The sequence below is a fragment of the Mastomys coucha genome, unplaced genomic scaffold (assembly GCF_008632895.1).
Source record: "Mastomys coucha isolate ucsf_1 unplaced genomic scaffold, UCSF_Mcou_1 pScaffold11, whole genome shotgun sequence".
Taxonomy (NCBI): domain Eukaryota; kingdom Metazoa; phylum Chordata; class Mammalia; order Rodentia; family Muridae; genus Mastomys; species Mastomys coucha.
This window is the reverse complement of record NW_022196893.1, coordinates 7,447,478-7,460,183: the sequence shown is the minus strand read 5'-3', so window position 1 is coordinate 7,460,183 and position 12,706 is coordinate 7,447,478. Positions and strand designations below refer to the sequence as shown.

Sequence of the window (12,706 nt, the reverse complement as noted above, 5' to 3'; positions counted from 1 at the left end):
CCCCCAGCCCCCATTCTGTAGCTGAATTCCTGGTGGCTGAGTATTCTCCTGGGTAATCCAGCATGTCTCTGCCACCTCCCAGCCTTGGCCTCTTCTTCCTCTGTCCCAACTACACTCTCCGTCTAGTCCTCACCTGTAGATGTCTTCCCCTGTAGTCTCAGTGCAAACTCCTCCCACCCCCTCTTCTGTCTCTTCTATGACCTGGAACCCAAGCCTAACAACAGTCCAGCATTCACACTTATACAGCACTGTTCTCACCTCCTTCCCACCCTCCATCCCAACCAGCCTCAACTCTATGCCCAGAGCTCTAGCATCACTGAGGGAAACAACAGAGCTAAGAACAAAACCACATAGCTGCCTGGTCCTGAGTGCTACAGCCGGTCACCTGAATGTGCAGAAATCTCACTGTTTCCTTCACTTTACCTCTTCTCAGCTGAAACAAAGACAAAGCAACAGAAGAGCCCCTCTGTCTCTATCATGAGATTATCCCAAAACACAAATACTTACTAAAAACTCAGCAAATGGCATGCACAGAGGACCATAAAATAATATTGAAAGATAAGAGACAAGACCTAAGTAAATAACGAGAGACGCCCTGACTGTGGTCAGAAGACTCAGGAGTGAAACGTTAGTGCCCCGCCCCAATCCTATATAGTTCCCAGTAGTGCATTTGAAACTCATAATGCAAATGTGCAAAAGCAGGCAGAGCAATCATGAAAAAGGAAATTCTGGTTTAACCTATGTAATTACATATTACAGTTATTATGAAACTCAGTAACTGAGCCCCAGAGGTGTTTGCTTAAGGATAAAGAAATAAGCCAGGGAGCTGGGGAAAGGTTCAGTGAAGTGCTTGTTGTGCAAGCTGAAGGACCTGAGCTTGGATCCACATCTACACAGAGCCAGAGGATATGGAATGTGTCTGTAGAGCCAGGCCTGGTTTAGAGTAGGCGTGATAAGTAGCAGATCTTGTAGCTCACTGGCCAGTTAGTTTAGCCAATCACTGAGCTCCAGGTTTAGTGAACAACTGTCTGAAAAAATAAGGTAGAGTCCTGCATGGTGGTGAACACCTTTAATTCTAGTATTCAGGAGGCAGAGGCAAACAGATTGTTATAAATTCTAAGGCTAGTCTGGTCTACATAGTGAGTTCCAGGTCAGCCAGGGCTACAAAGACCTCCTATCAATAAATAAGTAAATAAAGGAGAACTACTAAGGCCAGTGCACACACACACTTTTGCACACATAGGCGCACACAAGAAGTAAACTACCTCCAGGGATGTAACACAGTTGGTAGGTTCTTGCCTTGTTCAATCAAGTGACATCATTACTCACTTGGTTAAATGAATGTCTATAATCTCAGCACTTGGCCGGTAGAGGAAGGAGGATCAGCAGTTAAAAGTCATCCTGAGGCTATCACAGGCCACATGAGACCCTGTTTCAAAAAATAATAAACAAACCAGCGAGAACCAGGCATGGTAGCTCATGACTATAATCCCAGCATCCTAAAGCCAGGTATGGTGATACATGCCTTTAATCCTAGCAATCGGGAGACAGAGGTAAATTTGAGGTCAATCTGGTCTACCAGTCCATTCCAAGACAGCTAGGGCTATCGAGAAAGACCCTGTCTTAAAAAACAAAGAAAAGAAAAAGAAAAAGACTTTTTTTTCTTGTTTTTTTCCAGACAGGGTTTCTCTGTATAGCCCTGGCTGTCCTGGAACTCACTCTGTAGACCAGGCTGGCCTTGAACTCAGAAATCCGCCTGCCCCTGCCTCCCAAGTGCTGGGATCAAAGGTGTGCACCACCACCGCCCAACAGAAAAAGAAAAAGAAAAAAGAAATTAACCAATAAACATGCAAGCAGGGAAACAAGCCCTTAAATTTACAATGCTGCAAAACTGTAGAAAAGGTTGTTTCCATAATCTATACAGGAAGCTGAGGGCAGCAGAGCTTAGCGATGTAGTGCTCGCCCAGCATGAACTCAACACACACTCAACCCCCAGCACTGTAGAAAACAGCATCAGGTCGACTGGATTCCTGTCTTAACCAGGCTCAGTGAAGCACAAGGATAGTCCCAGCACTCGGGAAGCTAACTCAGTAGGACCACAAGCCTAAGGCCTGCCTAAGCTGTTACATAGTGAGATTGTATCACAAATACTGTACAATAATGTTTTAAATTATTTTTATTTTAATGTGTGTGTATGTGTGTGTGTATGGATGCACATAAGTATAGGTACCTATGGGGCTAGAAAAGGACATTAGATCCCTGGAAACTGGAGTTACAAGTAATTGCACTAGAAACCAAACTTGAGTCCTCTGCAAGCACAGTACAATAATACTCTTGATCTCTCCGAACCATCTTTAAGGTCAATAATCTTGATCTTTACTCAAGTGAACTGTACTTCTATACATAAAACTACAGGTAATCAGTCAGTCCATGAAAAGAAAGTTAATGTCACTAGCCACAGGGGCAAACAGAGTGAGTGTGAGCCACAGGAACGGCAAAGGCATAAGGAAAGTGGAGCATCACACTTTGCTGTAAATGGTACTACTCTTGAGAAAACAGGCCAGTGGTTCCTTAGAATGGGGCTGGGGTGCCCAGAGTGAGGGTTTAGCATGCAGAGATGCCCTGCGTTCTCCCCCTCAGTAACAAAGACAAAAGAAGTAGCAGAGTAGAAATAAAAGGGCATGGTAGCACACCTATAGCCCCAGTCTGGGGCGAGACTGCAAGTTCCACGACGCTCAGTTACAGTAAGAACCTGTCTTTAAAAGAAGGACAGGCAGTGGTGGTGCACACCTTTAGCCTTTAGTCCCAGCACTTGGGAGGCAGAGACAGAGGCAGACAGATCTCTAAGTTCAAGGCCAGTCTGGTATACAGAGTGATTTCTAGAACAGCTAGAACTACATACAGAACCCCTATCTCAAAAAGAATGAACAAAAACAAAACAAAAGGAAACAACAACGAAAATACCTAAACACGCAGATACCACAGGAACCGAAACTATAGCTGATAATCAGAAATAAAATCTGGATTGAGGGAGACGGATCAGTGGCTAAGAGCACACACTTTTCATCGATTCCCAATACCTGCGTTGGACAGCTAACTAGAGTCCCAGGGAATCCAATTTCACTTGATTTCACTGGGTATATATGTATACATGCTTAAATGAGTAATAATAATAATTTAGAAACTCTAATCTGGGGGGCTGGAGAGATGGCTCAGTGGTTAAGAGCACTGACTACTCTTCCAAAGGTCCTGAGTTCAAATCCCAGCAACCACATGGTGGCTCACAACCATCTGTAATGAGATCTGACGCCCTCTTCTGGTGTGTCTGAAGACAGCTACAGTGTACTTATATATAATAAATAAATCTTTAAAAAAAACAAAAACAAAAACAAAACAAAACAAAAAAAAACCTCTAATCTGGCTGAGAAGTGGTGTCACACAATAATCCCAGCACTCAGGAGACAGAGGCAGGTGGATCTCTGAGCTCAAGGTTAGCCTGGTCTACAGAGTAAGTTCCAGGACAACCAAAACTATACAGAGACTCACTGTCTCTAAAAACAAAACAAACAAACAAAAAACCCCTCTAATCTTTACATGAAGCTCATAAAACTCCCATAGAAGTTATAATGGCTAAGAACTGGAAACAACGTGTCTGGATGAGATGGACAGCTACAGAACAGTGGTCTGTTCCAGCTGTTAGGTATTACTTACACGGATGCTAATAGCAAAAAACGTGGCATATTATAAGACTATAGGTAGAATATTCCTATCATGATACACTCATATACACTGCGCTAGACAACAAGTGCCCAGAGGCGCTCAGTGGGGGCTGGGGGGCTGGGTGTAGAAGGACTAGACTGTCTTGCTTAACTGCACAGGGCTAACAAGCACACAGAAGGGCTGTGAAGCTGTGAAACCTGCATGAGTCATGAAGCATGTTTCATCCCTTTGAAATCTGTATGTTGTAGTTAGGTACAATGTTACTCAAGAGGATCTAGAGAAGAGAGTTCTTCTTAGTTACCATATGTGATCCAGCCTACTTCAAAAGAGAATGAATAAGAACTAGAGGTGCTCAGTGTTTAAGAGCACTGGCTGCTCTCCTACAAGACCTGGATTCAATTCCCAGTACCCACATGGCAACATGACAGCTCACAACCATCCAGTTCCAGGTGATCCAATATCCTCTTTGGGCCTTTGCACATACCAGGCACATACAGTGTGCAGGTAGGCAAAACACCCATATATATAAAACAGATTTTTTTTTAAAGATACACGTAATGCCAACAGCATGGGAATGGAAGGCTTAGGCAAGAGTTCAGTCAAGGTCAGCTTGGGCCATAAAATGAGAGTTTACTTTAAAAACAAAAAAAAAGTTCACCAGGCGGTGGTGGTGCATGCCTTTAATCCCAGCATTTGGGAGGCAGAGACAGGCGGATTTCTGAGTTCGAGGCCAGCCTGGTCTACAGAGTGAGTTCCAGGACAGCCAGGGCTATACAGAAAAACCATCTTGAAAAAAAAAAAAAAAGTTCGTGCTGGAGTAGCTAAAGCTTGTAATCACAGATCCCAGGAGGCTGAGGCACAAGATCAGGAGTTCAAGCTCAGGTACACAGTAAGTTCCAGATTCACCCTCTCACCCTGGGCCATGGAGTAATTCCCTGTCTCAAAAAATGGAAAGGAAAAACAGAAAAAGAAAAAGAAAAGAAAAGAGCAAATATAAAAGACTAAATGATTAGGCCAGACCTGCACAGCTTTGATCCCAGCACACTGGAAGCAGGTGGATCTCTGAGTTCCAGACCAGCCTGGTATACATAGCAAGCTCCAGGCCAGCCAAGGCTACTACATAGTAGTCTCAAAACAACTAAACAATGGGATGCACCAGTGACTGTGGTCTTCTCATGCCACCACAGGTGTGTCTGTGGGACAGAAACATGGCCTAGCCATCCACCCCAGGTACTATTCTCTGGAATCACATGTCCAGACTTACCACATAGCTCACTGAAGCTCAACAGGGCCTTGTCACAGAGGATGTTGGAAAGCTCTTATCACATAGCAAGGACATAAACAGGCTACAGAGTGTTTAGGTCTCACTAGCAACCAGAACCAACAGGATGGCCTGGGCAGAACAGGGGAAAAGAATTAGTTGTCATATAACCCAAGGAGACAGAACTCCCATTAGTAGGCACCTGAAGGCAGCCCCAGGAGGCCAGAAGAATAAGTATCCCAGTTTCAAGCCAGGGAAAGCTGAGAATCCACAAGAGAGAGGCTTAGGTTTCTGGGCTCATCTTGTAGAGACAAGGCAACTTCACAAACACTGCTGCAGGCCAATGAGTTTCTCAAGCCAGCTAAGAAGGTTGGTTACCAGCCCCAATCAGGCCCTTCCTCCACACCCTAAGACACTTGGTGTCTAAAATCCCCGCCCTTCCCCAGCTTTGTACTGCAGCAGGGCTCCACTCCTTCCTGCCTGTCTGCCTCTAGACTCCTGTAGAAGTTGTAATGTGTAACTCAAGAGCTCCCCATGCTCAGCCTCAAGCACTCGCCAGGCAATGGACAGAACCCTTAGGAATGAGCTCATAACTAGGAGAGTGCTTGCAGTGCGTCTGTCCACTGTGTCTCTGCATCCATCACAGTGGCCATCACCCAGGTGGTCCTGGGCTCTAGAAAGCTCCCTCCCGCTCCTGTTTCATTCACTCAGTCACTTATTCCATCCATAGGTGTTATCTGAGCACAACCTTCTCCTAAGACAAGTCTCTTCCTCTGAGGCCCAGCATCATTTAAGAGTTGAGTTCAGAGCTAAACTGTGCTCATTGGGTAAAGAACCAAGGGCGTCCCAGGTCAAGTCAGCAAAGGCACTACACCATTCATTCTGCAAGGGCTCAGCTGTCCTACAGACACCCCTCGTACTAGAGGAGACCTAGTGGAGGCACCAAGCCTCCACCTCCCAGCCACGAGGGCAAACCCTCTGGGAAACTAGTCCTCAGCCCCAGTAGAGGCTTCAGATGACAGCCCTGGCTGGCAGCATGACCACAATCATGGAACAGAGCCAGAACCAGACAACTGAGCATTTCTCACATCCCTGACCACAAAGGCCTCAGAATAATCAGATTTTTGTTTGTTTGTTGTTGTTTGAGACAAGGTCTCACTTTGTAGCCCAGACTGGCCTCAAATTCACAAAGGTCTGCCTGCCTCTGCCTCCAGAGTCCTGGAATTAAAGGCATGCACCCCTAGCCCAACTTCCACCCCACCCCCATATTTTGACACAGGGGCTCTATACTAAGGCCCAGGCTTCTAACTATGGAACCCAGCTGACCTCAAATTTATAGGAATCTTCTGGTCTCACCCTGCTAAGTGATGGAATCACAGGCTTGTGCTACCACCTAGCTCCATGTTGATTTAATAGTACAATAGACTTCAAAGCACTCTGTCCATCTCTGTAACCCAACCTTGGTCACTCAGGGTGTTGAGATGCTCCCACACCCATGGTGAGCCCGCTCCAGGCTCCATTGTTTCCCATTGGCCAACAGTCAATTACTGGTGTGAACTGCATCCTACCTGAGTGCTATACATTATCAAGAGTCTCCTCTCTGGGCAGGTGGATCTCTGTGAGCTCAAGGCAAGGCTGGTCTACATAGCCAGAGCGAGGTCCAGGCCAGCCAGTGCTATATAACGGGCACACATGGAAGTAAGACAGTAGCTTACATAGGTCCCAGAGATATAACTCAGGTCATCAGGCTGGGCAGCAAGCACCTTCATCTTCTAAGCCATCTTGCCTGCACTCAATAAAGCAACTAAAAGAGCCAAATTAAGAGTAAAAAGCAAGCCAGGCGTGGTGGTGCACGCTTTTAATCCCAGCACTTGGGAGGCAGAGGCAGGTGGATTTCTGAGTTCGAGGCCAGCCTGGTCTACAGAGTGGGTTCCAGGATAGCCAGGGCTACACAGAGAAACCCTGTCTTGAAAAAAAAACAAAAAAAGTAAAAAGCAAAAAATGATATATTCAATATGGCTACACTGGGGAGAACAAAGAGATTTAAGATGACTGACCCCTCCTAAACATCCCCTTCCCAATATGGCCACACTGAATAAATCTCCTGCTTCTTACTATACTTGTTCTGTTAGTGGGACTCTCAGAGTCTAAGCTCTGAGACTTAATATCGTCAGTAAAAAGCCTAGCACTTGGATCTGAAGTAGGAAGGTAAGTAGTTCAAGGACATCACTGAATACCAACAATTAGAAGCCAGTCTGAATTTTGAGAGACTCTGTCTCAAAAAAAAGTGTTTTAAGTCTCTTCTCTGATCCTGCTCACAGGCAGCTCCCATCTACTTGCTATGCTCTGGCCTCAGCTACAGTTCTGGTCCTCATCTGAGGCTCTATGTTTGTTCTTCTTCAATGTTCTGATTCTCTTGTCATATACAGGAGAACCATATAAATTCAATTTCCCTCTATTTTTGATGTATAAAAATCAAAGTTGTTTAGCTCAATACCAACAGGGCTAACTGTCCTACAGGAAGGACTCATATGTTTGCGCATATATCACTTCCAGCCAGCTCCTTACCGTGGCTGAGTAGAGAATGTGGGAGGGCCCTTCCCCAGACATCAAGGGAAGCTCTCAATCTTCTTCAACTTCCTCCTGTTGCCATCTAGCTCCAAAACACATCTAACTCAGAGCAACAGGTCGGAGGAGGCTAAAGTAGTGGTGGACATTTGAAATGATGCTCAATGAAAACTGAAGACAAACAGGGTGAGAAGAGGACAAAGGACGGGAAGACAAAGGACCTAGTAGCCACTCCCCAGGAAACATGTCCATAGGTACCACTTCCCATCACTGCCCCAGTCACATCTCTACTGGGCTGCCCCCCTCCCCCCCCCAACCCTTTGTAAACTGGTAAACTGGAAACTAAGGTTTGTCAAGCACAAACTCAACAAAAGATAAGACAAAAAGGTGAACTTTGAAAAGTAAAGGAAAGTTTGTTCTGACTCAAACTCTGATCCCAGAGAGACCTGACTCAAATCCACATGTGGCAGGTCTCAGACCCCAGGGCCACACTGGTGGCTGTGACAGAGGTTTAGATCTGTGGACAGAAAAGGTACAGATATAAGAGTTCCAGACTTAGAACAAGAGAGTGTAGGGTCCTACAATGAACAATAGTTATGCTGTCTGAGACTCCCCTTACACACAGAACAAGACCAACGGAGACATTCCCAACAACAACAAAAAATTATACTTAGCAAGTTCCTGAAAACTAGATGGTAGAAGTAAGTGGTAGGAGCTGGCAGGACACTACAGAGCCCTTGTAGTCACCAAGAAAAAGAAGAAGAAAGAAAACAGCATGGTCCATAGCATGAAGGAGGCCAAATATCTCAAGGAAGTCAACCATGGTGCCACACACAGCTACTTCAAGGAAGATCGAAGCCAGCCTCTGCTACTTAGCAACTCTGAAGCCAGCCTAGGCTATATAGACCCTGTCACAAAACAAAACATACAGATAAAATCCCCCAAGAATGCCAAACGTGGTACATTCCCAGCACTCAAGAGGATCCTCACAAGTTCAAAGACAGCCTGCCCTACACACTGAATTCTAGACCAGCCTGGACTGCAGAAGGAAAGCCTCTAACCAAGCTAACACTGGGGGGCTGGTGACAAGTGAGAGGGCAGCGCCCTTTGAAGATGGCTATTAGTCACAGGGTACAGGCAGACGATCTACTCTGCACGCCTTGCTCTGAAGAGAGATGGATATTCTTTCCCTTTTTGCATTACAAGACTATGAACCACAGTTAAAGAATGAGATGTAGCTCTGTCAACCCAGCAGTAGGAAAGGAAAAGAACCACATTATTTTGTGGGCTCATTCCTAAAAGACAAACTAGGAGTCAGTTAGCTACACGGTTATATTCATAGCAGCAGCAATCACAGCAGAGAAGAACAGGAAACAATCCAAGTACCATCAAAACAGGAACAAACAAGCCTGGGCGCATGCACACACAGGAGTATTACCCTGCCATAAAAAGGGATGGAATTCTGACACATGCTACAAAGGTGCAGGACACAAAAGGACAGTTTTGTATGGTTCCACCTGTGTGAGGTACCTGTACTACGCAAACTCCTAGAAAGGGAGCACAGCACAGCCTCTGCATCTAGAGGAGGAGGAACAGAGGTTCTTGTTCCATGGATGCAAACTTTCTATCTTGGAAATTTTGGAAACAGAAGCCAGGCATGGTGGTCTACTCCTGTAGCCACAGCATTTCGGAAGCTCAGTTCCGGGTCAGCCTGACTGTACACAGCAAGACACCATCTCATGAAATAAAAGCCAGAGTGCTGGGGCAAGGAATGATGGCATGTATCTATAATCCCAACAAGAAGGTGGAGGTAGAAGGATGACAAGTTTAAGGCCACCCTGAGTTATATAGTAACATCCTTCGTCAAAGGAAGGGAGGAGAAAAACAAAAAACAAAAAACGAAGTAGTAGGTAACAAGGTACTTGCCTAGCATGTGAGATGTCCTGGTTGTTACCCTGGGTTCAATCCACAGCAGCACCAAAACTAAACCAGACATGTACATGTGTGCAGAAACACACGCGTGCACCCCCACCCCCACACACCCCAACCCTCACCCCACACTGACCCCCACAGGAACATCCTACAGCTACTATAGACCATCAAAAGAATAAAACAAGTCTATTTCCATTTTTTCCTCCTGGTTTTTCAATACAGAGTTTCTTAGTGTAATCCTGGAACTGGCTCTGAGGACCAAGCTGGGCTCAAGCTCAGAGATCTTCCTGCTTCTGCCTCCTGAGTACAAGGATCAAAGCTATGAGTCACTTCAACCCTGTAGATTTTTTATGTAAAATCAGTTTAGGTCAGGAGTTAAAAGATGACAGCCTAGCCAGGTGTGGTGACACACATCTTTATTCACAATGTATAATGGGATACAGAGGCAGACATCTCTGTGAGTTTAAGCCTGGTTTATATAGCAAGATCCAAACCAACTAGGATTATGCAGTAAGACTGTCTCAGAAAAAAAAAGGGAGGGGGATTAGGGGAGGCATGGGGGACTCAAGAGATGCTCAATGGTTAAAAGCACTTGATGTTTTTCAAGAAGACCTGAGTTAAATTCCCAGCATCACATTGAGCAGATTATAACCGCCTGTAATTCCAACTCTAGGGGTATCCAACACCTCTGACCTCCAAGGGCACCTATACTCAACATATGCAGACATACACATACTCATAGTTTAAAATAATAAAAATAAAATTAGTTGAAATGATTAAGAGCACTAGCTTCTCACTGGTGGTTGGTGGCCCATGCCTTTAGTCCCAGCACATGAAAGCCAGAGGCAAATACACCTCTGAGTTTTAAACCAGCCTGGTCTACAGAGTGAGTTCCAGGACAGGGCTACACAGAGAAACACCCACACCCACATACAAAGAAAAAGAACACGGGTTTCTCTTCTAAAGGACCCAGGTTCAATCCTCAGCACTAACACAGTGGCTCACAACTGTTAACTCCAGACACAGGGTATTCATTGCTCTCTTCTGGCCTCCAAGGGCACTACACACACATAGTATATATACATATATACAAACAAAACACCCAAACACAAAATATAATTTAAAAAAATTCTAATAGTCCAGGACAGCCAGGACTACACAGAGAAACCCTGTCTCGAAAAACCAAAAAAAAAAAAAAAAATTCTAATAGGAGGCTGGAGAATAAGCTCAGAAGTTTATGAGTACTGGCTGCTGCTATTCCAAAGGACCTAGGTTTGATTCCCAGCACCCACACAGCAGATCCTAACTGTCTGTAATTCAGTCTCAAGGGACCTAGCACTCACTGGAGGCAATCCAGTGAGCAGCATTCATTCATGGTCTCTCCTTCAGTTCTTGGCTCCAGGTTCCTGTCCTGACCTTGTTTCATGATGGACTATATGCTATAAGTGGAAATAAACCTTAAAAAAGGTTCTAATAAGGACAACTCTTTTTTAAAATAAGGTTTCTTTCTTTCTTTTTAAAAATATCTCCTGAGCCAGGCAGTGGTGGCGCACGCCTTTAATCCCAGCACTTAGGAGGCAGAGGCAGGCAGATTTCTGAGTTCGAGGCCAGCCTGGTCTATGGAGTAAGTTCCAGGACAGCCAGGGCTATACAGAGAAAACCTGTCTCCAAAAACCAAAAAAAAAAAAAAACTCCTCTGTATATATAGCAATTTTCATTTCTATGACTCAGGAAACCATGGGTCAGTCTGTTGTTACACAGCCCATAAGCAAAAAAAAAAAAAAGACTTGAAATTACTGGAAAGGAGTTGGATGACTTGTCCACACCTGAGAGGCGGAGAATTATTCCTTTAAAAGAGGAGGTAGAGCCGGGCAATGGTGGCCCAAGCCTTCAATCCCAGCACTTGGGAGGCAAAGGCAGGTGGATTCTGAGTTCGAAGCCAGCCTGGTCTACAGAGTGAGTTCCAGGACAGCCAGGGCTATACAGAGAAACCCTGTCTCGGAAAAACAAAACAAAACAACCAAAAAGTAGGTGGGAAAGCCTGAGCCAACAGGGAAGAAAGTCAACACAGGCATCAGGAGAGGAAAACACGCCCTCCCCCGCCAAAAAAAACCCTCCTTGGGCCAAAACTAGCAGTAGAGGCCGACTAGCAGTCCTTCTGAGACCTGAAAGTCACATCACCATGACAACGTGAAGCCATCAGGTCAGGGCAGGTCTCACTAGGCCAAACAGTCCCTCAACCCAATAGGCTCCCATGCTGGGCTAGAGGCAGCTTTGGTTTCCATGAAGCGATTCAGGTGGCCTTCTAAAGAGCCATGGTGCTTAAAGCAAGACAAAGCCTCCAAAGACAACCCCAGTCCTATAAAGGAATTACTACCTAGGGAGCAAAGACAGCTAGGAGGCCTCACGGAGGTCTGTCCTCTACCCGCATCCCCAAGTAAGGACATGGGAGAAAGGTGGAGCAACCAGAGCTCAGCTAACTTTTTGCTCTATCTCCCGAGTCTGAAGCAAGCCAATAATACACACTTCCCCTCTGCACCCGTAATAATTAATCTTCCTTGTCTCTAGCCTCTATCACTGGTCTAGTCAGGAACCCTAAGGAGCGCCCAAACACTTTTCACAGGCTGATCTACATTCCTCTTCTAACCACAATCCATGAGGCACAGCCTCCAGGAAAGGGGCACTTGAAGCCGTAAGAGGCTCTAAAGTGTGCTTCTACTGAACACCAAAGCCCACATGAAGCATAGGAAAGTCCCTTCGCTGTCCTAATGTCAGAATGAAGACTGTCGGTGGATTTACCCGACCAACAGGTTGCAAGAACTACCTTCACTGGTAGGTTTCACAAAAAAAAAAAAAAACCACAACAACAAAACAACCCACCCTCCGCTGGCCGCCTCGCTTGCGCCCCTTCTGCAGGCCCCTCACGACCCGCTCCACTGCCCGGCCAGTACCGGGCCGCAGAGGAACCGGCGATGGCTCACCCGCTAGGCCCCGCCCAGCCGTGCCGGGCCTCCCCTGCGTTCCCCAAAAAGCCCGACCCTCACTCCCAATCACCGGGCCTCTCACCTGGAACCTCACTGGCCGCTCCCTGAACCGGGCCCGGCCGACCCTGGAGCCCGGCGCTGCTCCAGGCGCCACGGGGGCGGGCCCCGCGCCCATCCTCGCCATGGCAACGCGACACTTCCGGCCCGAGGTGTCCGGAGCGGAAGCCGCGGTGGTGGGTGG

At 46.2% G+C, this 12,706-nt stretch overlaps 1 protein-coding gene across 1 annotated transcript in view; it reads right to left on the bottom strand.

Annotated features, from left to right (window-relative positions):
- The window catches only part of Ppp1r16a (protein phosphatase 1 regulatory subunit 16A), a 23,719-nt gene extending 11,049 nt beyond the window's left edge, over positions 1–12,670 (bottom strand). The window contains exon 1 of the mRNA XM_031347758.1: positions 12,548–12,670. The gene's annotated coding sequence lies outside the window, so the exon portion shown is untranslated. The remainder of the gene's footprint in view (positions 1–12,547) is intronic.
- Positions 12,671–12,706: the final 36 nt, after the last annotated feature.